The sequence below is a fragment of the Pseudonaja textilis genome, chromosome 3, assembly GCF_049901715.1.
Source record: "Pseudonaja textilis isolate UNSWEBS1 chromosome 3, rPseTex1.2, whole genome shotgun sequence".
In the NCBI taxonomy this organism is placed as follows: domain Eukaryota; kingdom Metazoa; phylum Chordata; class Lepidosauria; order Squamata; family Elapidae; genus Pseudonaja; species Pseudonaja textilis.
Genome location: NC_141992.1, coordinates 127,860,595 through 127,888,009, shown reverse-complemented (window position 1 = coordinate 127,888,009; position 27,415 = coordinate 127,860,595). Strand labels below are relative to the sequence as shown.

The 27,415-nt window shown below is 35.6% G+C and overlaps 1 long non-coding RNA gene across 1 annotated transcript in view; it reads right to left on the bottom strand.

Moving 5' to 3' along the window:
* The window catches only part of LOC148126316 (uncharacterized), a 49,220-nt gene extending 23,366 nt beyond the window's left edge, over nt 1–25,854 (bottom strand). The window contains exon 1 of the long non-coding RNA XR_015742599.1: nt 25,654–25,854. This is a non-coding gene — a long non-coding RNA (uncharacterized LOC148126316). The remainder of the gene's footprint in view (nt 1–25,653) is intronic.
* Nucleotides 25,855–27,415: the final 1,561 nt, after the last annotated feature.

Sequence of the window (27,415 nt, the reverse complement as noted above, 5' to 3'; positions counted from 1 at the left end):
ACATCGTCTGGACAGAGACAGAAATGTGGGGAAGTGTAGAGGAGGTGGAGTGTGTATGTTTGTTAAAGAGACTTGGTGTAAAAGCTCAGAGGTTATAACACGTCACTGCTCTTTGGAGCTGGAATATCTGTCTGTTAGATGCAGACCCTTCTACCTTCCACGGGAATTCAGCATTGTTATTATTCTTGCTGTTTACATTCCTCCAGACGCAAATGCAGATTTGGCTCTGGGCTTCCTGGGTGATGAAATTAGCAACTTGCAAAGCAAATTTCCAGATGCTGTATTCATTATTGCAGGAGATTTTAATCATGTAGATCTTCGTGTGGTCCTCCCTAAATTCTATCAACATATAAGGTGTGCAACTAGGGGATCGAACACCTTGGATAAGGTCTACACGAATATTGTAAATGGATACAGGGTATTACAACTACCACATCTGGGCCAGTCAGATCACTTGTCTCTGCTTTTAGCCCCAGAGTATATTCCTCTGAGAAAACAGGCGGGGTCGGTAGTCAAGATGGTGAAAAACTGGCCAGAGGGAGCAATGGAGCAGCTAAAGGACTGCTTCGAACGCACAAACTGGGAAGTTTTTGATCATCCTGATCTCAACGAACACATGGCTGCAGTGCTAGGGTATATGGCACACTGTATTGATACTGTCATGGTGGATAAACGAATCCGGGTGTATCCTAATCAAAAACCTTGGATGACCGGGAAGGTTAGACGCTTGTTGTATGCAAGAAATAAGGCTTTTAAGTCTGGGAATGATCTAGATTATAGTGCTGCAAGAACAAACTTGAAGAGAGGTATTAAGCAAGCTAACGCCGAATATAAGAGGAGAATTGAAGACTGCTTTCTCAGTAACAACATGAGGCAGGTTTGGCAGGGGGTTCAACAACTAACGAACTATAAAGCAAAAAAGGTCTCTTTGGATGGTAGTGCGGCAGTGGTTGAGGAGTTGAACAATTTTTTTGCTCGATTTGAGATCCATCAAACTGAAACTGTCCCTTTGCCATCATTTACTCAGCAGAGCCTCCCCTTCATTGTGAATGAGCAGGATATGAGGCAGACAATGAAGGCGGTTAATTCCAGAAAGTCAGCTGGGCCCGACTCAATTCCTGGTCGTGTGGTAAAAGATTGTGCTGATCAGCTAGCTGGGGTGTGGACTGAAATTTTTAATCGATCCTTGACACAAAGTGTGGTTCCTGTGTGTCTCAAGGCTTCCACCATCGTTCCACTGCCTAAAAAGTTGCCCACAAATGGTCCTAGCGACTATAGGCCGGTGGCACTAACTTCTATCTTAATGAAGTGCTTTGAGAAGCTAGATCGAAATTATATTATCTCCTGCCTTCCTGATTCCTTTGATGGGCTTCAGTTTGCTTACAAAGAAAATAGATCAATCGAGGATGCAATTATTACTGTGCTTCACATGGCCTTATCCCATTTGGAAACACCGGGGAATTATGTAAGAATGTTGTTCGCAGATTTTAGTTCTGCTTTCAATACCATCATACCGCACAGATTAATAGCCAAGCTCAAAGATCTAGATTTTCCAGATTCTATTTGTTTATGGATATTGGATTTTTTAACAAATCGTCCACAAAGAGTTAAACTGAATGATTATATTTCTACTGTCAAGACACTTAGCATTGGCACTCCGCAGGTTGTGTCCTTAGTCCACTACTGTTCTCCATTTATTCATCTGATTGCACAAATAAACATCCCAACAATAAGATAATAAAATTTGCAGACGATACTACGCTTGTAGGACTTATTTCTGGGGATGATGAGTCTGCATATCGGGATGAGGTATTACAGCTATCCCACTGGTGCAAAAATAATAATCTTCTATTTAACATTAAGAAGACCAAGGAGGTTATAGTGGACTATAGGAAAAAAAGAGCAGACATTCAGACACTGTATATAGAGGGAGTTCGTGTGGAACAGGTGGTTGAATGCAAGTATCTCGGGACCATCATTACAAATGACCTGACCTGGAGTGCAAACACCGCTGCTTTAATTAAGAAGGCACAACAACGGTTGTATTTACTAAGGATTCTTAGGAAACAACAACTGGCTGAGAGTCTACTGACTACCTTCTATCGGAGTTCAATTGAGAGTATATTATCCTACTGTCTCTGTGTATGGTTCTCGAGCTGCACAGTGGCAGAGAAAAAGGCAATTCAGAGGGTGATTAAGATGGCCCAAAACATCATTGGCTGCTCACTCCCCTCTTTGGAAGAACTGTATAGGAATAGGTGTAAGAGGAAGATATTTAATATATTGAATAACTCCTCTCATCCGGGACATCAGCTCTTTGAACTATTACCATCGAGAAGGAGATTCAGGGTATTAAGAACAAGGACAACTAGATTTAAGAACAGTTTTTATCCAAGTGCAGTTTTGAGTTTGAATGCAGGGTCATAAGATTTTTGTGGAATTTAATGGCTGAGAGTAATGGGGTATTTACATTTTTACATTGTATAGAGATTATTGTATGGTCTGTTGTGTTTAATGTTATTTTTCTTTCAATGGTGTTGTCCAGTTTTACTTGTGGAAGAGCACCTCATTTCGTTGCACCCGCTTGCGAGTGTAATGACAAATAAATTCTTATGTCTTATGTCTTCTGGAGAATTGGTAGCAAAAATTTTGAGTAGTTCGGAGAACCAGCAAATACTACCTCTGACTATAGATTTTACAGTATCTTTCCCCTGCCATGCCCACCAAGCCACGCCCACAGAACAAATAGTAAAAAAAAATTGAATCCCACCACTGAAGAAGCCAAGATATATAGTATATAGTATTGTAAGCAGCAGTTACAACCAGCTTTCCCAACTAACATCCTCCCCACCACCCACCACCCAAAAATGTTCAGCATTCTAAATGAATTGAAGACATGCAATCTGGCACATAATTTTTGGGAGGTGTCTTACATCACTGGCTCACCCTGATCTGAAATAACTTCATTGTATACTAATGATTTCTTCCTCTTCCCATTCTTTGCATAAGGGGAATTGCTTTTCTAAGCAGTCCTGTTGAATGTTAGATTAGGTTGAACACACACACACGTTCAGAATTTCCTTCTGAACAGAATTTAGAATCTAACAATCCTTTAGAATTTTGAAAAAACACTCTAAGGCAAAGTGGAAAGGGAGTCCAAATCTGGCACAGAAGCAGCTGATTCTTTACGAAAACTGGTCTGAGGCTTGACAACTGCTGATAAAATACATTCTACATTGTACTATGTTTTCTCTCTTTTGATGGGATCTAGCTCTCAATGTTAATAGCAGTGTGTTCCTCAGTAGTGATTAGTTGAAAGCCTATCATTTCAGTGCCACTCAATGCCTCAGAATGCTGCTAAACTTGGGAAATAATGGGTGGTTAGATTTAGAAGATGCCTGATATTGCCAGGCTGCCTGGTTTCTTTTAAATCAAAATCTGGGAAAATATTATTGATAGGCTCTACAAGGGCACTAAGAATATTTGGCTGGACTGCTATATAAATTAAAATTAGATTTTCTGTCAGTTTTTAACTCCATGTTTTATAAGCCTATAAACATATCAATCATGCATTGTTGGGTGTTACCCTAGAAGAATGTATGAAACAGCCCAATATATTTCAATTTAATTTTTCTCACAGATTATTTTGAGAATAAAAGGCTATGTTCTACTCTGTGCTTATAAGGAAAGAGATGAAATGGAACTAAATTAAACACCTGTTGTACAGATTCTGGAAAACTGAGAAGGAAAAAGTTTGAGAGCAGGGAAAATAAGAATCATTGTACCACCTTTGGAATTCTGAAACAATCATTTAGAATTAAAAATTCTATAAAATATTAGCTTATTTTTGTCTAAACCTAATATTCATATTTAGAGTCCAGGAAAAAATTGTGAAATTTTTTCTAGGGAAAAAAATCAATTTGTGATGTGATATGTGAAACTTCTGAGAACTAACCACAAAGGTACCTCTTTGTTTCTATTGATTTATAAATATTTAAATGTTGAAGATAACCCCAAATGCCCCTGTGCTTTGCTCGCCGTAGCCTCGGGTTAATAAATGCATATGCCAGAACAGTAAGTATGTTTTTGGATGGCTAAGGATTTGGAAAGGAATAAATTATATTTCTCCCAGGAGTAGGGCTAACAATGATTTGTGCCTGTCATTGCAATTCCCTATTTACCTGACCTATTAATAGAGGGCAAAATTCCAAAGAAATGTTTAATTAACATTTGTAAGTAGACTTACAAAATCACTGCCACCCCCACCCAGCTTTAAAGCAGAAGCTTTAAAGCCTGAAGTGAAGGTCCTAGAAAAGACAAGCTCTTCACCCTGTAATTATTATTACTGCTCCCAGTGGGGCTTTCATTCATTTCATTAACATCACAGTCAGATGGTGCTGCTCAAGGAAACTTGTGGGTGTCTAAACAATTTTACTCCTGGGCAAAGCAAGCAGAGATTTCTCTCTCTTTTTTTAAAGCTTCCTATAGGTTTTAAGCTTTGTCAGTAGCAACACCTCACTGAAGTTTTGTGGTGTCTCAGCAAGATGGCAAACAAAAGTTGAATAGGGAAAAAAAATGAATGAAACTCAGTTGAGAAAGGAATCTTTTTGTCCGAATTTAAATCAAATTACACTTTAAACCTCCTGCCATGAGCTCAGTGGGTAGCTATGGTAAGTGTAGTACAGATAAATAATCACAATAAAATGGTTTTCCTGAATTGCCTTTTCCTTCTCTGGGAACTACTGCACCTTCTATGTATGAAGTAATGATGAGAAGGCATTGTTTACTCCATGCCCCAAGAATGGAGTTGTTAATATGTATACTGGGCATTAAAATGCAAGTATAGGTGAACATTCCTTTAAAACTCCCTCCTAAATTAGCCTCCTTTATTCAGAAGAAAATGCAGTCAACTTGGAACAGACTCTCATTCTTGGCTAATGTCCAAATATATTGCATTTTTGTAGGAAATCTTTTCCCATGCTTCTGTCTGCCATAAAGAGAATCTGAGGTTAATAATATCTGCATTCTTCAGGGGGAAAAAAGAGAATCAGTATGGCAATTTTTTGGCCAGTGAACTGATACCAGGCCTCAGTTTGGTTTTGTGATTGTATTTCAAATTTGAGCTAAATGGCTGTTTTAACTTCTAATTATATATAAAAAACCCAACTTCAACTGAGAGCTAAAAAGGCATATTATTTATTTGTTCCTTTTATATTCTGCCATTCCTTGAGGAGCTAATTTACAAGAAGATTTCTCATGTTTAACCCCAAAACAACTCTGATGGGAAAGTTGTACATATCCCACCTGAAGCCAGAAAATTAATCATTTGTGTCCAGCCCCATAGAAACATGCTCTTAGCTGGTTTGAATCTTTGTTCCACCAACTAAGTCCCACCAAAATGCACAAATTGAGAAATAGTCACTTTTCAGGTAGTCCTCAGGTTATGATAGCAAATGAAATTCCATCTCTAAGGGGGCAGTTATAAAGTGCAATGTTACAAGATTGCATCACTTAACACAGTAATCCCAGCAGTCCCTATTGCCATCATAACTCCAAGTCACACAGACTGTTAAGAGGGAAATGGCAGGTAAGCAGTCTGGTGGATGAGAGCTATAAGAAGGTAGTGTGCCATATGATATAAAGCACAGGAGGTGTGGGATGCAGGTGCCACAATAGGCATCGAAGTGCTATAGGCAGACACTATAGGCATAAAAGAAGCAGGAACAATTTTAACTCCCTGATGGCTTCCCCATTGATTTTGCTTTTGGAATGCTGTCAAGAAATGTTGGAAATCATGATCACATGACCACGGCTCACTGAAATATAATTGCGAGCTGGGCAGTAAATACCCAGAGCATGCTCACATGGCTGCTGGGGCATAGCAATAGCCAACAACTTTTCAGTCTTAAGTCCACCTAATTTGGCACCATCATACTGTTGAATGGCTGGTTGCCAAATGAGTGGTTATAACCTAAGGATTCCCTGTAATCAGTGGTGGGATTCAGCCAGTTCGCACCACTTTGGGAGAACCGGTTGTTAATTTTCTGAGCAGTTTGGTGAACTGCTTGTTGGAAGAAATCATTAGGGCAGAGAATCGGTTGTTAAATTATTTGAATTCCACCATCGCCTGTAATGTGTCGTTCAGCTATAGCCAGCATTTTTCTCAAGTTGGGTTTGTATTCCTATGATTCCCAGCCAGGAGACTATTTGGTAATTCTCAGCTGGACTTCTGAAAGCTTGCAGATTTGCACACAAACCACCATACAACAGCAGAAAGCAGGTTTCAAGGTGTGTAATGTCAAACAACAAACTTCCCATCCAGCAAGAACGGCATACAATCTGGTATAGGATAGCACTGGAAGCTTCTGCCTTCCAAAGCTATTTAAAGATATAAACACACCCACCTAAATGCTCCTATATCCTGTACTCACCCCAAATTAGCCCCTTAATTACCCTCTAGGATACCATCTGGTTATACCTAATATGTACATTGTTTCCTATCTCTGCAATCTATCTTTCACTATAAAACCCTACCTACTCGCGAGTAAACTATAAACCCAGATTCTCCCCATCATCATCTGTTTCAGCACTACGGTCAATTCCCAAAATCGCAAAAGGACAGGAGGTTTCCTGGATTCCCCCTCTCTTCACCGTTGACCATCCCGTTCCGCCAATGATGTGTCTGATGCAGCTAAACAATACCAGAAGTATATAATGTCAGGCTTCAGCGGTTCTTGCAAACGTGCTTAGTTTATCTATCAGCACTAATGGAGCCGACAGTAATATTGGCTGGTGATTGTGGAATTAAAGATCAGCACTGACGAAGAATTAATAGGAATTATTTATATTATACATACATAGCAGAGGTGGTATTCAGCAGGTTCTGATCAGTTCTGGAGAACCGGTAGCGGAAATTTTGAATAGTTCAGAGAACTAGCACATATCACCTCTGACTAGAGATTTTACAGTATTCCACACCCACCAAGCCATGCCTACAGAACCGATAGTAAAAATATTTGAATCCCACCACTGATACATAGCATTACATTGTGAGAATACAATGTAACCTATAGAGACTGGGGAACTTTCGGGAATTGAGGGCCGCACAAGGTTGAGAAACACTGCTCTAGAGCTACATTTGTTCCTAATCTTCTTTGAGTTCTTCCTGAACATAAGTTGTTTTTCAATCATGTCAAGAACCTTAAATAGATCCAATGCTATTATTAAATAACAAAACATATTCCACCTGAAGCCAGAAAATTAATCATTTGTGTCCAGCCCTATAGAAATATGCTCTTAGCTGGTTTGAATCTTTGTTCCACTAACTAAGTCCTACCAAAGTGCACAAATGATGGCGTTTTGTTTCCACCAAATTTGCTTTTTATGTGACACTAGTAAATAATGTTGTATTAATAGAGCATTTTGCATGCATTTTCATTGATTGATTGTTTAACCCATAGTTAGCTAGCAATATTGATGCATATGAATCTGTGAAAGAACTGCGGTTTGCCTAAGGCCACAGAATGCATTTCTGGCTTGAGATGAATTTTGCATCACTGACTTTCTCCCTCAGTTTTTATAGCCACCAAAACTGCACCATCTGGTTCTTATAAATTGCTTCAGTTGAAGTTGTTATGGAACTTAAATTGCCTCAACTGGTTACAATAATTCTATAATTCCTTTTCATCACCGCCCACTTGCAAATAAGCAGGGCTGTTTTAAAGGATATAACAAATCCAGAGTTGTCTTTTTCCCCCAAAATTTTTTTCCTCTAGCAGAAGACCATGGAATGAAATGCTATAAAAATAATCTGCCAGCTAGTGGTGTCCTGTAATGATTTTTAACAGAGCTTCTTCCACGAGGCAGGCACTGATTTTATGTGCGATATGAGGTGTGTCAGAAATGTGCACTCTAGCTAAAAATAACAAAGCTAATGGGTCAAATATTAAGTCTCTAGTGATGGCCTCTATTTGCACTTTGTAGTTGAGAGGAAACATGATTTCTTCCCAAATGAATCAAGTGAGAAGTGAATGTCCTCTTTCATTTAGACAGATAAAAAGAATTAAGCAACTACAAGTTTCATAGAAGCAAACACAAGACAAGAACTTTAAATTCTCAAACATGATGGAAATCAACATTTGGATCTGAAAAGAAAATGAGCAATATAGTTTTGCTTTGAAATCTGATCCACAGATCATATTTCTCTATAAGTAAGTTTTTGTCAAGCCTTAGGAAGTAAACATGATGCTCTTCTGATACATGATTGTTGTGACTCTTTGGCCATATTAAGTAAAAATTCTGGGAATGGAGTCCAAACATATAAAAGATGCTCAACTAAAAAAAAATCTAGAGCAATAGTTTCTTGGATTCTTGAGTGGGAAAGTTAGTGGGAGCTCCATGTAGTTTCCTCTGTTTCTGTATCATGGCAGATGGAAGATAACAAAGCACAACTGGGAAAATTGCCAACACAAGCCACAATCAGTTTCATGACTTGCAGTTGAATGTCAGAATGTTGAAATAATGTAAGCGGATATAAAAAGGTAGTTTCACGATGGGTCTTAGGGATATATAGACATGACTATTCATATGGCAAGTGATAGTTATGTATATGCAAATAAGCTTATTGGTGTCTCATCACATTATCATGGTAAATGTGGTGCTTGTTTAAGGTGGGGAGGGATATATGGACTGTTTCTAAACTAAGCAGAGGGCCTTTTTCCTCCCCCAAATTAATGTTTACCTTTCTTAAAAATAAAGAAAAAATATAACAGGACCCATTTTCTTCTAATTCACAAGTCATTTCTTTAAGTAGCTGGAGAGTAGCTGTGTACATGTCCACAATTAATCTTCAGTAATAACAGTTAATGGAAAATCTCTTTACAGACCAATGAACTGTTGATAATAGTGTGGATATTATATTTCCCGCAGAATGCTACTCCTATAACTGATTTAGCTGTTTCATAGAATCGTTAGAGTGGAAATGAACCATTTCAGCCTCCTTTATCAAGTCAAGACACAATATACCAAACATTTTCAACAGATGCTTCTCAATCTTTTTCTTAACCATTTGTCTCTGCAAGTCATCTTATCAGTGTACTGACAAAAGTTTCAGAAATCTTCACAATTTTTCTCTTAATATTTTAGGTCCAAAATTTCTCACTGTTTCAAAATAAATATTTTTTCCCCTTGTCCTACCAGAAAAACAGTATATTATTTTGGAAGTTATTGTTTGCAGTCTGGATGAAGCCAATGAACCATTCAAAGAAAAATATCAAGAAAGGAAAATATGGGGAATATATTGATCTGTATATTGTGTTCAAGGGGAAAACAATATTGTGTTCACAATATTGTTCATGTATTCAAGGGAAACATATTGTGTTGAAGGGGAAAATAATAGCCTGACACCTCACAGATTTTGTGTGTGCGAATAAAATGAAAGAGATACCCAGGTAACCTCATTGAATTCCTGAAGGAAAAAACAGGGTATGAATCTGAACAGCCACAAAAATGACTGCTGTCATGTTCACATAGTTTAACTAGGTTCTCAGCCAATTTCCAAAATTCAGTAAGAATATCAATGATAAAACAAGCAATCCTGGTGTAGTTAACCAAAGGCTAAATTTTGATTTCTCAGATATTTTTCCACAGAAATCTATGCATAATTTTGATAGGATTGGGTTTTGGAATAGATTGTAAAACTTACTCCACATTTAAGTAGTTTGGGAATCTGGACTTAATCTTTGGCATTAGCAGATTCAGTATACTGATTTCTTGACAATATCTGTGATAGGGAGATAATTTTGAAATTAATATGTGTTTATCTAATATGAGTTTAAGAACAAACATGCTTGCAAATCCTATTTAAATATGAATTTATCCGTGGAGAAAAAATATTTGTGCAGATCTATGAGTAGAAAGGCATTTCTTTGGAAATTTTATTTTAAAAAATTAGAATGCTGCTTCGGTGCATATGTGAAACTCAGTCTGATTCTGAACACAGTGTTTATATTTTCTGCTTCAGCTACACACACACACACACACACACACACACACACAGAGAGAGAGAGAGAGAGAGAGAGAGAGTTCCTTTGTACTAGTCTTTCCTTATTTTTTTCCAAATAGAAATATATACCCATAAGATATTAAACAAAGAAGTTGTGATGTGAAAATAATTTTCTTCAGATGATGCCAATCAGTCACTTTTAGTTATGCTTTGCTATGTATTTTATCAAATCACTGGTTCTTCTCTTTCATTAAAAAAATGAAATGAATATAGCAAACATGTTTATGTATGGCACTTTTCTAAAATGTTAATGCATTAATTTTTAACAAAGTGTATGAAAGCTGAACCCTCTTAATACAGAGAATTCATTCAATAACTTTTAAAAAAATATGTCCTACTTCAGAGAGAGTCAAATTTCTATTTCAATCTGATGGTGCGTGAATATATACATAATTTTCAACAGAAAATGACAATCCGAACAGCCATTGCAAGTAACTATTGCTTGTGTGATTAAAGTCAGCCTCTGAACATGAGTTTGTATGAACAAATATCTTCTTTAGTTCTCCTTAGGGATTTGTATAAACTCTTATTTTACTGGAGACAGCTTTTAGAGTCCTTGTCTATAGATTTATTAGAGCAAATCATTATAGAAAATAAGGGAAAAGACTACTACTTTTAATGGAGGAGACCTTGGTTTTGTACATTAAAGGTACTTTATTAAAATCAGCATGCAAATGATTTTTTTGAAATCCATGCTGTGCAGAAATATACATTAGTTGGGACTCTTACATATGCAGTATTCTTGGGCATATTCTGGAAATGCTATTTATTTAAAACTTTTTAAGCTCTTTTGGAGACGCAGATTCTCTTCATTTGTATTTGATAAATATTGAAAAGAGGATTTTATCTGTTTGTTTATTTAGATTCAGATCTTAATTGTAGATTAGATTCTTGAAATAATTAAATGGAATGTGGTATTCAACAGATGCATGGTAGGGTATACTGAAACTATACAAAGCTCATTTGTATCTGAACTTGTAAATTGAAATTAATGAAGTTAGAGGGAATGGCTAAACAAAGGAATAAATGCTGATATTTATTGAAAGAGGCCATTTTCAAAACACTGGCATTTTTTCCTCGATTAGTTAATTACACATGATGTATATATAATAATATTTTGCTTTTCTTCAAGACATAAGAGACTGAACTGAATACCATGAACTTTAAAATTTCACTCCTGTCTTTTTTGGATTCTGTCATTTAGGAAATTATGTTAAGGTAATTTACAATTTACATAATAAAAACAAAAATGGGTCAACATAATGATAACTCCAATATCAATATGATACAATGCATTTAATAAAAAATGGTTATGTTAAGTTTACAATCAAAAAACTTTTATGTGTAATTCATCTATTTCTCCTCAATAAAATACCAAGTTATATTTTTAAGATTGAAGTTGTACAATTAATACAGGAAAAAACATAAAATAACAAAAAAAAACCACCCACCAGCAAAAGTATCAACCCAAAATGAAATACAAATAAACGAGAAGTTAATTTTTTTTTTTAAACCAAAGTAGAGGAAGTTGCCAGTGACATCTACCCAACCCATTAGAGCCTCAGGGGTGGGACCCACAGCACTCCCTGTCTCCTCGCTCTAATGGGTCGGGTAGATGTCACTGGCAAGAGATGTTTCCTCAGATAACCCAGACCCAAGCCATGAAGGGCTTTAAAAGCAACAACCAGCATCTTGAATTGCACCCAGAAGCAAATTGACAGTCAATGCAGCTCCAGCAGGAGAGGCGATACATATGCACACCGGGGTCTACATAAAACCATGCGGGTCACTGCATTTTGCACCAACTGGAACTTCTGGATGCTCTTCAATGGCAGCCCCATGTAGAGCACATTGCAATAATCAAGACGGGAAGTGACCAGGGCATGAATGACTGTGAGTAGGGACCGCTGATCCAGGAAAGGGCGTAAGTGGTGCACAACCTGCAGTTGCACAAAGGCCCTTCTGGCCATGACCACCATCTGCTCTTCGAACAGGAGAACCCAGATTATGCACAGGGTCTGTTTGGGGTAGTGCCACCCCATCCAAGACTAAAGGTGGTAATTCTCCTTGAACCAATGAACCCCAGACCCAGAGCCATTCAGTCTTGCATGGATTTAGTTTCAACCCATTGCTCCCCATCCAGCCCCTAACAGCCTCCAGGCATTGTGAGAGGGAGGACACAGCAACACTTAACTCACCATGGGCCGAGACATACAGCTGAGTATCATCAGCATATTGGTGATACCTCAGTCCATGGTGATGGATGATCTCACCCAGTGGCTTCATATAACTGTTGAACAGGAACGGAGAGAGTACCGAGCCCTGTGGAACCCGGTAAAGCAATGAGCAAGGGTTAGATCTCTCCCCTCCTGTCAATACTGACTGAGAGTGGCTGCAGAGGAAGGAAGTGAACCAAGACAGCACAAGGCCTCCCACTCCCATCCCCTGAAGTCGCCTCAGGAGAATCCCATGGTCAATGGTATCAAAAGCCACTAAGAGGTCAAGTAGAGCAAGAATGGATGCACTACCCCCATCCTGCTCCCTCCAGAGATCATCCAAAAGTGCAACCAATGCTGTTTATGTCCCAAATCCAGGCCTGAATCCTGACTGGTAGGGGTCGAGATAATCCATTTCATCCAGAAACCTCTTCCAAAAAGGGAAGATTGGAGACAGGTTGGAAATTATCCAACTGGGTGAGTCCAGCGATGGCTTCTTTTTTTTTTTTTATATAAATTTTTATTATTTTTTTAACATAAAAAACACAACAACAAAACATAAAAGTATCAGCTCCCCCATATTTTTGTACACACCGTAAGTCGGTTGGTCCATCGGTTTTGTGCATTCACCTCATAGTCACAATTACAGTTACTTTATATAATACTCTTATCAATACAAATTTATAAATCCTAGTATCTCTATTAAAGAAAAAAAAAAAAATTGACTAAACTTTTATTCGGTCATGCCTTTATGAGATAACTATATTTTAAATATTTTATTCTAAAACAAATCTTATAATCATACCAATTCTATCCCAAATATGAAAAAGAAAGAAACAAAGAAAACTATTATATAAATATAGTATCAAAAACCAATAAAAGGAAAGGGAAAATAAAGTCATTATTATTCCTTATTATCTAACTTTTATATTTTAATATTTCATCATTCAACCATTGATAGAAAAGATCCCAAACTAAATAAAATTGTTTATCTTCTTGCTCTCTAATTTCAAAAGTCAATCTACTCATCTCAGCACATTCCAAAATTTTCTTTACAACTTCTTCTTGCAATGGAATTTTCTCATTTTTCCAATTTTTGCAAATACAATCCTAGCAGCAGTCAATACATTTACAATCAAATATTTCAACTCTTTACTATAAGTATCTGGTAGTATTCCCAATAGAAAAACTCCGGTTTCAAGTCTATATGCTTCTTTGTCATTTTTTCCAGCCACATGTGGATTTTAGTCCAATATTTTCTAGCATCCTCACAAGTCCACCACATGTGATAGTATGAACCAGGTTTCTGATGACATTTCCAGCATTTTTCGGATTTGTTCTTAAACATTCTTGCTATCCTTGTCGGGGAAATGCCACCTGTAAAACATCTTATACAAGTTTTCTTTATAGGCTGTAGACATTGTCATTTTATAATTTTGCGACCATAATTTCTGCCATTTCTCTAAATCAATCCCATATCCAAAATTCCTCCCCCACGCAATCATAGTTTCTTTAACTTGTTCTTCCTCAAGCTTAATTTGCAATAAATAACCATACAATTTTTAATCACCTTTTCATCAGTACCCATCAAAATCTTATCCAAGTCAGTTTGCTTATCATAAAATCCCTCTGCTTTGGAATCCTCATAGTACTTTGAATATATTTGCAAATATGAAAACCAATTCATCCGTATACCTTGTTCTTCCAATTTTTGCATCGATTTAAGTTCACCCTTTTCATCTAATAATTCCCCATAGTTAACTGTTTGTTCCTTTTTATAGATTATAGGATAAGAAAACGCTTCTATCGCGATAACCAAACTGGAATTTTCAAATAACACTGTTTTTTTATCTTCTCCCAATTCAACCACAGAGACTCCCGTATATAATGCCTTCTAAAATACCCCTGTGTTTTAGTTCCCTTGTACCATAAAAAGCATGCCAGCCCAACAACAAATCATGACCTTCTAATGTCAACAATCTGGTTTTCCTTAATGTTATCCATTCTTTAACCCACGTCAAGTTTGCAGCTTGGTAGTACAACTCCCAATTAGGCAGTCCAAACCCTCCTCTAAATCTAGCATCCTGTAAAAGCTTTAACTTTATTCTTGCTTTCTTACCTTGCCATATATACTTCAAAACAATTTTATTTAAATCCTCAAAATATTCTTTTCCAAGCCTAATTGGTATTGTTTGAAACAAAAATAAGACTCTGGGTAAAATGTTCATCTTAATTGTTGAAATCCTTCCTATTAATGACAATTGTAAGTTCTCCCATTTTTTCAAGTCTTGAGCTATCTGTTGTTTAAGTTTAATATAATTATTCTCCTTCAATGTACTACATCTTGATGTCAAATATATCCCCAGATACTTAACCTTGTTTGTAACTTGAATTTTTAACAGTTCTGCCAATTCTTCCCTTTGTTTCAACAACATATTCTTTGACAAAATCTTTGTTTTATCTCTATTTATTTTCAAACCAGCCACCTCCCCATAGACCTCTATCTTTTCCAACAGTTTCGAGGCTGTTTCTATAGGGTCTTCCAAGATAAAGACTAGGTCATCTGCAAAGGCTTGTAGTTTAAATTCTTCCTTTTTAATTTTCATTCCTTTTATAGTTTTATCTTCTCTAATATTTCTATTCAACACTTCCAAAGTCAATACAAATATCAAGGGAGAAAGAGGACAACCTTGTCTTGTGCCTTTTCTTATATTAATAGGATCTGTAAATTCTCCCTCCATCATTACCTTAGCTGTTTGTTCATTATAAATTGCTTCTATTGCCTGAATAAATCTTCTAGCAAAGCCCATCTGTTCCATTAAAAGTAACATAAATCTCCAATTCACGTTATCAAATGCATTTTGAGCATCTAAAAATATCAAAGCCATTTGCTTTTCAGGATGTGCCTCATAGTATTCCAGGGTGTCCAGAATTACTCTCATATTGTCTCTGATTTGTCGCTTTGGCAAAAACCCATTTTGGTCTGGGTGGATAAAGTTATTCAAGTACTTTTTAAGTCTTTCTGCTAATATTGAAGCAAAAATTTTATAATCTGCATTTAGTAAAGAAATCGGTCTATAATTCTTGATTTGCAGTAGGTCCGCCTCCTCTTTTGGAATAAGTGTAATGTAAGCCTCTGACCATGTTTGCTTTACTGTTGTTGCAATATAGTCAAGTCTATTATCCACAATTCCATTAAAGTCTCCCATCATAATTACATTAGCATAGTCAAGTTCGGCAGTCTTAGTATGTAATTTTCTATAGAATTCTTCCTGTTTATCATTCGATAAATTGCAATCAAAAGTATCTTTCTATTATTGTCCATTATTTCTACCATTAATATTCTCCCATCATCATCTGTATAAATCATTTTTGCTGGAATGGCCTCTTTAATATATAAAACCACCCCTCTTTTCTTGGATTGTGTCAAAGAGGTAAACAATTTCCCTAATTTTGGTTGTAATAACAATTGTTCATGTTGCTTTTTAATATGAACTTCTTGTAAACAAATTATGTCGAACCTTAATTTCATTAATTTATGGAAAATCTTCCTTCTCTTAGCAGCTGAGTTCAGTCCATTTATATTCATTGTAATCAATTTTTTTTCTTCCATAATTATGTTTTATATTTAGATTTAACCACTCTCGTGGGTCTTGCCTCACGTTGATCTTTAATATCCACTTGTCCACCTACTGCACCTTCTTCTTTTCCAACCTTCTTAAGAAGAGGGCAGACCACAGCCTCCATAAAGTGCTGGGGCACCGTCTCCATCTGTAGAAAAGCATTAATCACTGCCAGATTCCACCTGCCTATTACCTCCTGGGAAGCTTTCACAAGCCAAGAGGGACATGGGTCTAAAATACAGGTACACATACTCCCTAGGATCCTGTCCACTTCCTCAGGAGCAAAAAAATAATAATTTTTTTTTGTATATTTTCCATAAACTGTAATACATAAAATTGTAGTTTTACTTGCATTTTTCAGTAAAGATTTTGCAAGCAATTTTTGTTCATCCAATGAGTAGATGAACAATTTTGCGGATTGTGGGGAAAAAATAGTCCAAATATATTTCTAAGTATAATTTTTTACTTGTAAATTGTACACAGTTAAAAAAAAAACTGTTAACAACATTAAAGTTCCTAACAGTTTGGAGAAACATAAATTGAGCATAGTCACATTAATATGTGAACCAAGTTAATTTTTCTTCCACCTTGACATTTTAAACATCCTCAGCATAAGTATTCTTTGTTTATCTGAGAAGATCATTTCAACAATAGGACTCTATCACCCCATTCCATTGCTCATACTTCTTTGTGACTAACAAAAGACACATAGCATCTGAAGAACTACTCCTGAAAGTAACCTGAACACGTTCAATGTGAGATATATTTATTGCAGAATTTTGTTTCTTTTGTTGCTTTTAGTCTTGTTTAAAAAGGTTACAGAATCCAGTAGAATTGGGACAATATTAATGTTTGCAGCTCCATATGGTTATCTATCTATTTATCTATCTATCTATCTATCTATCTATCTATCTATCTATCTATCTATCTATCTTTGTGTGTGTGTGTGTGTGTGTGTGTGTGTGTGTGTGTGTGTTTATATATAACATGTTTCTCATATAATAAGGATGGTTCTTTTTTTTTTTTGAGCCCCGAAAAAATGGCTAGGCCATCTTTTCGGGGGTGACTTAATTCCCCCCACTTGCATCTTCAGGCGGGAGGGCGGCGATGGCTTGGATGTTGACCTCGGCGTTGGTGGGGCACTTTGTATCGGGGTCAACGCAGGGAGCACCATATCCAGGTGTGCAACAAAAGTGCTTCCTAATGGCAAGCCCCCCCGCCATTTCCCCCCCATTTTGCATGTTTTAATATAGGCCTTAATTTGGGAGGAGGGGCTTAATTTCATTTCATGCCTATAAAACATGCTGGGACTTCCTATTGGGGGAGGCCATATTGTTGGAGAAACAGGACATATATATATATATATATATATATATATATATATATATATATATATATATATATATATATATATATATATATATATATATGGATCTTGTTATTCGGGTTTTCTCCCGCGTAAGATTGGTACTACCAATCTTACGTGGGAGAAAAACCTGAATAACAAAGATCCACATACAAATACCCGTGAGAACCTCAGAAAACACACACACACACACACACACACACACATATATATACACACATACACACACACACACACACACACACACACACACACATATATATATATATATATATATATATATATATATACACATATACATATACATATACATATATATACACACACACATATATATATGTGTGTGTGTGTGTGTGTGTGTGTGTGTGTGTGTGTGTGTGTGTGTGTGTGAAAATTAGAAATTGGGACTGGGGAAGCCATATCAAATCAATTATGGGACCAATGGCTGGCTCTTCAAGCCTCTTGTATCTGTGGTTGTTTCAAATGAATTGTGGCCTTTTCAAATGAATAGCATTTGATGGGCATCATTTTATATGTTATTCCCTCTGTTGTACTGTACCCAAGAAAGATGATATAAGTTATGATGACCTCATCTGAAACTGTTCCATTTCTAAACTTAGCAAGGAAGAGGCAAAGTCAAACAAAGGTTTTTGTACACAAAATGGATCTCTTGCTGCAGGTAGGCAAATGTGAATCTTACTTCTGCAAAGTTGAAATAACTCTCTAGGTTTTAATTTACATAATAATGGCATGCCTTGAGCCATCTTGTTCTATAATTCTAGTAAGAATAATCTGAAGTGAGATAAATGTGAAGTGAAGCCATTATAAAGCAACTTAATCATGCCATATCGTACGATTATTTTAAGAATAAAGGGAAGATAAGCTAATAACTTCATATAAAGACAGTTGCTGAATAGATGTATATTTCAATTCATCAGAACAAGAATGTAATTAATCTCCATGATGACAGGTGGATTTTGAATAAGCTAAACAAAATGCTGGTTTTTTAAAAGGTTAATTTGCTCAAATGAGCTGTCCTTTCACATTACTCAGGAAAAAAAAAGAGAAAAATCCATATCCTTTAACATAAGTTTATGATCTAGGATTATCTTTTCTTCTCCAATATACATTCCAAATGTTTTGGGGCTAGAAAAAAGGGAGCGGTATCTGATTATATATCCATGAACATGTGTCTCTTATGGGAAATATTTAGCATGATTGTAAAAGTAAGATGAGAGAATTGAAAAATCATGTTGAACCCAAGACTTTATAAGACAGAGCAGCATATTGCCTCCCTTTATCAAATCAAAACGTATATTTGCCAAAAGCTACCCAAGTTATTTAAAGTATTTCTCCATCTTTGGCAAAAAGCAGATAGAGTAATTACAAATGGATGAACGAACCTTTTACTGCTCTTTCATAAGACAAAATGAAATAGCTAAGGAGACCATTTTCTGCTCAATAATGGGGATGATCATTTGGAGGATGACAAGGCAAATCCAAGAAAAAACTGAGGTTGAAAAGTATTATGAAACTAATTGGATGGGACTCTGGATTATCTTTGAAGAATTCTGACCTAAACTGATTTGATTGGCTTTTATACAACCCATACTCACCCTTCCTTCCTCCTTCTCTCCCTCTCTCCTAAATGTTTGTACCTACTCAGAAAAATACATAAAGACATTCTTATGGCTCAGATACCTCCACATTTAAAAATGCAATCTTTAAAGGCAACGTTAATTTTGTAATATGGTAGAGTATTGTGGATTTTTATGTTTTATTTTTTCTGCTTCTTTCCTGTCATTATCAGACAGAATGAAAATAATTGGAAAACATATGTCAATAATTGGAATCATAGGCAATAAGACTGCCAGATCTGGATTGCAAAATCCAGTAAACCACAAAAACCATCAAAGGCCATGAGCTTTCTCTCTTTACTTCTATGGCACTGTCATAAGGAATTTTGCAGTTCAAATCTGGTACACAGGCTGGTACAGTCCAGATCAAGCATATGGTACAAACTAATGGCCCATCTCTTAAACTGAGTGATCTTTGTTTATTGGCTATAAAAATGACATTGCATCAACCTTTCTCACTACCTTTACAATCCATGCATACAATGTTTTTCTTTTTTAAAGCCTGTTAATTATGCTGACTTTCCTCCCATTTTTCCTTTTCCTTTCTTTTTTCCTTTCTCACAAGCTCATGTCCCTCGTGGCAGGTTACCAAGGAAAAAGCAAAAACGGGTAGGTCTACAGCTTCAGCTCTTTAATAGCCTATCCTATAATTGATCTGGACAGAAAAGAATGAAAGTGCGAGAATTCAGAGACAAACAATATCCAATGTCTTGGCTACATCTGAGGGATAAAAGCTGACCTGGAAAACACCAAGGCGTGAGGTAGTTGTACAAAAAGTCCTCTGCAACTTAGCAGCTACGATTCTCTTAGCCACAAGGTCATAAAGGGAAAACTATACAGTCGTATTCATAGTAAAGGGAAATGATGGGGAGAAATTCTAGGAAAGGCAAACAGTGCTTTCTATGAAACAATATTTAAAGCTGTTTTCATCAGCATATATTGAGCACAAGTAATGAAAGGAAATCTACACAAAGCATTTAGAATTTTAGTAAAGGTGCTATCTACTATAATTACCAACTATAACTGTATAATATTCAGGTTAATTGCACTACACTATTCATGTTTTTTTCATCTCTTTTTCCAAAGTATGCTTCATTTGATCTCAAAACCTCGAGATGAATGTCTCAAACAGTAATCATGTTGCTTTCCGTTTTTCCCTTCTTAGTGTTTTGGTCAAAAGAAGGGATATTTGCTTGCTATTTAAGCCTCAGGAGCAGACAGAATAATAAGAATTACCGTACATTCATGCTAGCAATTTCTCTAGTGTTTATGCCAGACTGAGACAATTGAATTCTCTGTTAATTAAGACTTAAATAAAATTGTTCTTACCTGATATTGATACCAAATACCCCCTCCCCGAGATAACAGCAGCAAGACATCTGGTAGATGTCAATAACCATAACCCTATTTGCAAAGTTTCCTTTTTTCTTCTTTAGTGTTTTCAGTAAAACAATATAGGTTTCATGATTTGTTACTAGTAGTTACTAGTAGAATAGGGCTTCATCCAATTGAGTGTAAATGCTTTGCAGGGCTCAGACTGTTTTTCAAACAAAATGTGCCATTAATATACATATAAATGTCTTTGCATATGAACATTAAGAATGGCGGTTAGCTTAACTTGCATTTATCTGATAATGTGCCTTCGGGTAGGTGTTAGCTGTTAGCAACAATATAAATACAATAGACTTTTCCCATAACAATCCATCTGTAACTGCTCCAGAATTTCCATTGGTTCACTACTCATTGCCAGTATACCTAAGTTTGATTTTTTTTTGTTACATGATGATACTCTTCTCTTTTCTTCAATCATCCCCATCATTCCAGCCCTCTGCAGAAAACTACATCTTCTACATAATGTGTCTGATGTATCGAAGGATAATTTAAGTGTGGACATTTGTGCCTTGAGTGAGAACTCTGGGTTGACTGATTTGATGATCTGATTTGTTTCGTTTTTCCTCTGTCCATGGTATTCTCAAAGGTCTTTTCTAATTCTTCTTCTTCAAACTCCAACTTTTACTTCTATTGAGTGTCATGAGAAATATCATTGCTTGCATTCTTCTAATCTTAGTACTCCTTATTTAGAGACTGCCTTATTTAATCAATCAATGTATTTACAGTGGTGATGAGAAAGTAACTTTGCAACCTTTCCTTATATTTATTACTTTTGCAATCCAGTAAAGCAAAGGGAAGCTGGAATAAGATCATAGGAACAGTCACAGTTTCATGTAGGAACTATTTCACTGAACCAGGTTGCCAATCCAAGTTTTTGTCTCTGAACAAGGATTACCTATACAGACATGTCATGGAAATGGAATATCTTTTCTGAGTCATTCTTTTGCTCTATCAATTGTTAGTCTTCAGTGTCTTTCTTGACTAATCAATCTTGGTTAATCAAAAGCTATCTACATTGTCAGTTCTGAAGCTCATTGTTGTACATGTTATCATTAGTCTAGGCTGTTTATATTTAATTTACTTCCATTTTTCATTGTGATTTTTATTGTTAGAGTTTGCAGATCCTTTTATTTGGATTGTCAGAATAGCGTCATCAACATAGGGCAGGGTACTGCTGTTTTTGCTACCATGAGAAATTAAGGATAGCCTTTTTTAGTATTGAGACGCAGATTGACCTTTCCAGGATGTTCCTACTGTTTTGTTAAATCTTTTCTGATTCTTCTGTTGATATTTTTTGGAAGATTTTTGTTGTTTTTCATGCCTGTTTTCATTCTCAATGTCTGTACAGATGTTGTGATATTACTTTGTGTCTCTGCAGTCTGGAACTCTTACTTCTAAGTTCTTTCCTGAAATGTTTCTCTCAGTGGGTTTTGGCTTTTCTTCTCTTCTTGGAAATGCCCATAGTTTATTCTAAATATCAGATTGCTTTGTTCTGTTTTTTCATCCTCACATTTAACTGTAATGGCTTAAGTTCATTCCATAATTCCTCTGATATTCTCTGATATTCAGAACTTCAAAGCAATTCCTAACCTCACTGTTGAAAATGGTGGGTAGATCCTCAAGATTGTATTTATGGAAACTGACACCCTCCCCCTTCTTGTAATCTGTTCTATATTCAGCATGAACTAATTGACTATAACAGATAACAGATAATCAGAGTTGGAAGGAACCTTATAGGTCATCTAGTCCAATCCCCCACCCAAGCGGGAGACCTTACACCATTTCTGACAAATGGCAATCCAATCTCTTCTTGAAAGTCTCAAGTGATGGTGCTCCCACAACTTCTGAGGGCAAGGTGTTCCATTGGTTGACTGTTCTCACTGTCAGAAAGTTTCTCCTTATTTCCAGGTTAAATCTCTCCTTGTTCAGTTTCCATCCATTATTCCTTGCCTGGCCTACAGGTGCTTTAGAAAATAGCTTGACCCCTTCCTCTCTGTGGCAGCCCCTCAAATATTGGACGACTGATATTATGTCTCCCCTGGTCCTTCTCTATGTAGCACAACTGACCTCCTCTAATTCCTTTTGGCAATAATGCAGTAAATTTCATTCTTATTTAGTCCATCTGTTGATATCCATGTATAGAGGCATGTCTTTGATTGTTTGGAAACAAGAGTTAGCTATAAAGAAATCACTGTGGTAACAAAAATTGATAAGCCATTCTCCTGCTTCATTTCAATTACCTAAGCCATATAATTCAAATATATTTTCTTCTTTAATATTTCCAACTTTGGTGTTCCAATCTGCAATTAGAATTGCATGTTTCATCAATGTTGAATTTAACTTGATTATAAAGCTCATTAACCTCTCCTTATTCTGTACTGGTGGTTGGAGCATAAACTTGGATGACTAGAAGTTTAATTGATAATTTCGTCATTGATTGCATTTTACTGTTTTTGCAATACCCTTCCTAACTATAAAAGCAACTATAAAAGCAATTTCTCCATTTTCATGTCCTGTGCAATAAATAGAGTTACCTTATGACTGAACATCCAGTTCATCTCAAATCACTGATGCATAAGATAAACTGTCAAACTGTAGTTGTTTAATTTCATCTTTGGCTGAATTGAGCTTTCCCATATTCATACATCTTATATTCCATTTCCTACTGCAATTTTGCCTTTGCAGCTTTGGATTTTCTTTCCCTCTATGGCAACATCAGCATCTAGATGTCCCAAAAGCTTTAATTTGGCCATGTCATAAACATAATTAGTTTCTCAAAAGATGCTCAGCATTTCCTCAGTAGTATGTTGATTGCCGTCTGATCTGAAGGACCCTATCTTGTCAATCATTTTATATCTTTACCATATGGTTTTATTAGCAAACATACAGGATGTTTTCTCCTGAGCAAGTGCCATTGGCATTGAACTTCTATCTCTAACATCTTCTAATATAAGTGCCTGCTTCCTTTAGCTGGGTGACTGGAATAACCTTCATACTTTGATCCTACTGGGAAGTTATAATATTTGCCATAACCTCTGGAAGTTCTTCAGTCATATTCCTTGGAATATCCCTGTGCCACAAGGAAGCCACAAAGCATTTCTTGAAGATAATGGTAATTAGCTTTGCTTAGCAAAATCATTTCTGCATATAGGCACTGCCAAAAATCTGCTATTAGGTACTTTATTGAATAAGCTACATAAATTCAGGCTGCCAACTTAACTATACGTAAATAGAAATAAGCCCTGAATAAATCATTAACATTTACTTTGAAGTCAAAATTCGATCTTATGTTTAACTTCTAAGTTTGTGTTTTACACATACAGCACCCACCTCTTAATGCAAGCAGCAAGTTCCTCATGGAAGTGATTACAAGCAGCATTTACCCACTATTTTAGTGCTTTCCAAAGCAGTGTTCATGTTAGTCTGTTCCAGTTTTAAGGAAAAATTATGTAGCTCTTTCCACCTGCCCATCATTGCTAACTCCCAAGATGAAGTTGTTGCACTCTGCATGTTCACTAGCCTTCTTCAAGTCCAATTAGGCACCACGGCAGAGCCTTTTCAGGATTTCTTTTATATAGAATGATTCACTACAATATTACATTTTGAGCTAGCAATTCCAAATAATGTGACTAAATATTATTACTTGCAATAAGTTGAACCAGGATTCACATATAGTCAAAGTGGCTATGTAAATGTAAATCTGAAAGCGGTTACTTATATACTTAAACTTCTGTGCTACCCTGAGCCAGATCTGCTATTGTAGCAGATAACTGGATTGTTATGGAATGGACTAAAAGTATTGGGAATAGATAAATCTATTGGGAACATATCATCTCTTGACAAACAAAATAGAGCCAACTACATACCACAGGACACTTTAAGTTATATGATTTTGGTAGGATGTTACTTCCTAATCTTTCTTGGCTAAGAAGATATATCAGTTCTCTATTGTGCCACACTCTTGTCCAAATATTTTCTTGACTGTAATGATCTTAACTCAGTATGTTTTATAACTTACATTTAATCTATTGTTCCAGTATTCTCCTCACCCCTATGAAATACTATCTAATTGGAAAAAAGTTATAGTATGTTATACAGACTAAGTAAGGGCAGTTTTATTTGTTTTTATTAGATTGTTTTATCCTACCTTTATTTTTTTTTAAGTAACTCAAGATGGAGAGCATACCTAATGTTCCTCCCTCCTTCTATTTTTAATACAAAAATAACTTTGTGAGGTGAATTGGACTGAGGGAGAGAAATTGTCCCAAAGCCATCCAATTGGCTTTCATGACTAAGATGGAAGTCACAGTTTCCTGATTTTTACACCAGCACTTTCACCACAACACCAGATGCCTGAGTCTCTTTCTATTCATAGATTCCATTTTAAAAAGTTGCCAATAAAAATGCCAAGGATGAGATAGATAATAGTCCATGAAAGCTAATACATAATATATGTATCAATCTATGAGATGCTGCAACACTCATTCCAGACTTATAATTTCTGCAAATTAGAAGCCACCTTTTCCTAACATATGAGGTACATGCAAGAGAGAATGTCTATGCAGTTAATATGGCACTTGACATTTTTAATGTTGATTCCTCTAATACAGAGGCCAACACCTTTCCAAACATCACATAATATAGGAAAATATAGTAACTTCACCTCTCAGGCATCAAATAAATGTCATGAGTTTTTGCATTCAAAATAATCTTGCAAGGACTCTAAAATTATATGGTACAGCTATGGTAGTTTTAAGAAAGTTTAAATTAATAGTTTTAGATGTGTTTATAGGTATTACAGATGCCTTGAATATCCAAGGAAAAGCTTGTCATCTAATTGATAGTGTTTGCTTTTCCTATTGAAACAGTATTTTTATTAAGTAGTTTTTATTCTCCAACTTTCTACCTCACTATCTATTAAACTTTATGTACAAAATACCATTCATCCTTGATTTTTTAAAACAACAAACTATGACATTTCTTGCATTACTTTCGGCTCGTAGATTGTCATCTTAACTTGGTAAAGCATATATTTAAATATTTTTATTCTCACATTTTAGGAACCTGAGTCCTGTATGCAAGCCTGATTTTGGTTAAAAAATATGGTTGTTTAATTTTCATGAGTGTCTATTATTATACAAAAATGCAAATAAAGTGAAAATGCTTAGTTTTTCTATCAAACAGGGACAAAAGTTCAGTATTTTGCTTTGAAAAATAAGCAGGGTAGTACTCAAATAGATTACCATATATTAAAGCAAATTAAGAAATATACTTATCTGAAAAGGAGAAGGATTTAGAGCATTGTCCAGAATCTCAACTTTACTTAAAATCCTACCTAATTATTGAGAAAGCCTACCTTCAGTCATTTATGCTCTAATAACTTCTCAGTTGGGTTGCTGAAATGCGCCATAACTAAGAACTACCCTTAAAGATGTTCCAGAAATTCAGGTTGTGTAGGTTGTTGCTCCCCAGTTCTGAGTGGCTAAATATATTTCTAAATGCATTGGATTTAACTGAACTACTGGGCCTAACATAAAATAATAGTGTTAGGTTTTACAGTCAGAATTCTCTACTGTAGTGCCCTCTTTTTCTAAAATGAATTAGTTAATGAATTACTATGATACTCCCCACCCCCAATGGTTGATGTTGATGATAATAATTGCTGGAAGAATTTGATTTTTCTACAATTGTGTAGTGCTTTCTGTACTGGGCAATTCTTGTGCAAGTCATTAAACATATAAAGCTGGACATCTTTCAGAACATGATCTGGCCTTAAGTTAGACAAGTTAGATGTTTTATTCTTTTTTTTTAAAAAAAAACAAATTTTATTAACTTTACAGAACACACAGACAATCAAGGCATAATAACATAAAAGATCTTTCTGGAAAAACCAGTAGGACATACAAAATATTTCCAAATTGCAATATGTATATTTACGTTATCTGCTCAACTTCATATCTTATCCCAATTTCTCCTTTTCATTCTATTATCCAGATTATATTTCTTACTAATTAAAATTTTTTGCCTTTCAAAAAACAATACACAAACATACAAGACATAAAACATAAAAAACATCATTTCTGAAAGCTGCTTAATCCCAAGTTAAAACTCTTCGCACAGACGCAAATTCAAAAATCATATTTACTTTATATATCATTCCATATCTTATTACCATTTTCAATTTTCTATATAGCTTCTTCCCTCTTTTAACTTTCTTAGTTTTATTTTATTTATCTTATCTCAATACAATTCATAATACTTATCATTCTTTGTCTGTTCTTTTCCAATTATCCATCCATCTTTTCTCTTTAAATATACTTCTCCTGTACACTGATTGGAGTAACGCCTTTGACTCTTCCCCCTAACTTAATAATGCTTAATATAACATTTACATTATATTGGGATTCTGATTAGTACATTCTAAAATTACACAATAAATTTTATAAGAAAAGCAAGTACACTACAATTACAAAATAAAAGCATATAACCCACCATAGATACCATTAAAAAGCTAATCATATATATTAATACACATTTTACTCTAAATACACATACAAAAACACACTCTTATGTACCTTCCAGAATCCCTTTTTCAATTAAATTTACCCATTGTCTCTAAATAGATTTTGTTTCTTTAAGTCTTGCTTCCCACCATTAAGGCTTTTCATCCCCTCCTTTCTCTCTTGTTTATTTTTCTCCTTGCCTTTTTTACCCCATTGTCTCTCCTCCTCCCTTTTCTTCTTCTGCTTACCCCCTTTCTGTTGTTTTCTAACCTTGTATCCATCTTTCATCTCATTTTTCTCTTTTTGAATTGTTTTCTCAAACCTTAAAATCCCCTTTTTCTTTTCCTCTTCCTCCTCCTCTCCAAAGAAAACCCATTGTTCATCCAAGATGGCTTCTTCTTCTTCTTTATTCCAGTCATCCTGCTGTGTAGTCAGTTTTTCATAAGTGCATACCGCCATTTCTAAAAATTGAAAAAGAGTGCCCAAAGTATCTTTTCCATCTTGCTCTTCTTTTTTATATTTTTGATATTGAATTTTTAGTTCATCCAGAAGCAATGCCATCATGAAGAGAAAAACTTCTTCAAAAACAACCAGCCAAGTATTTTTAATCAAGAA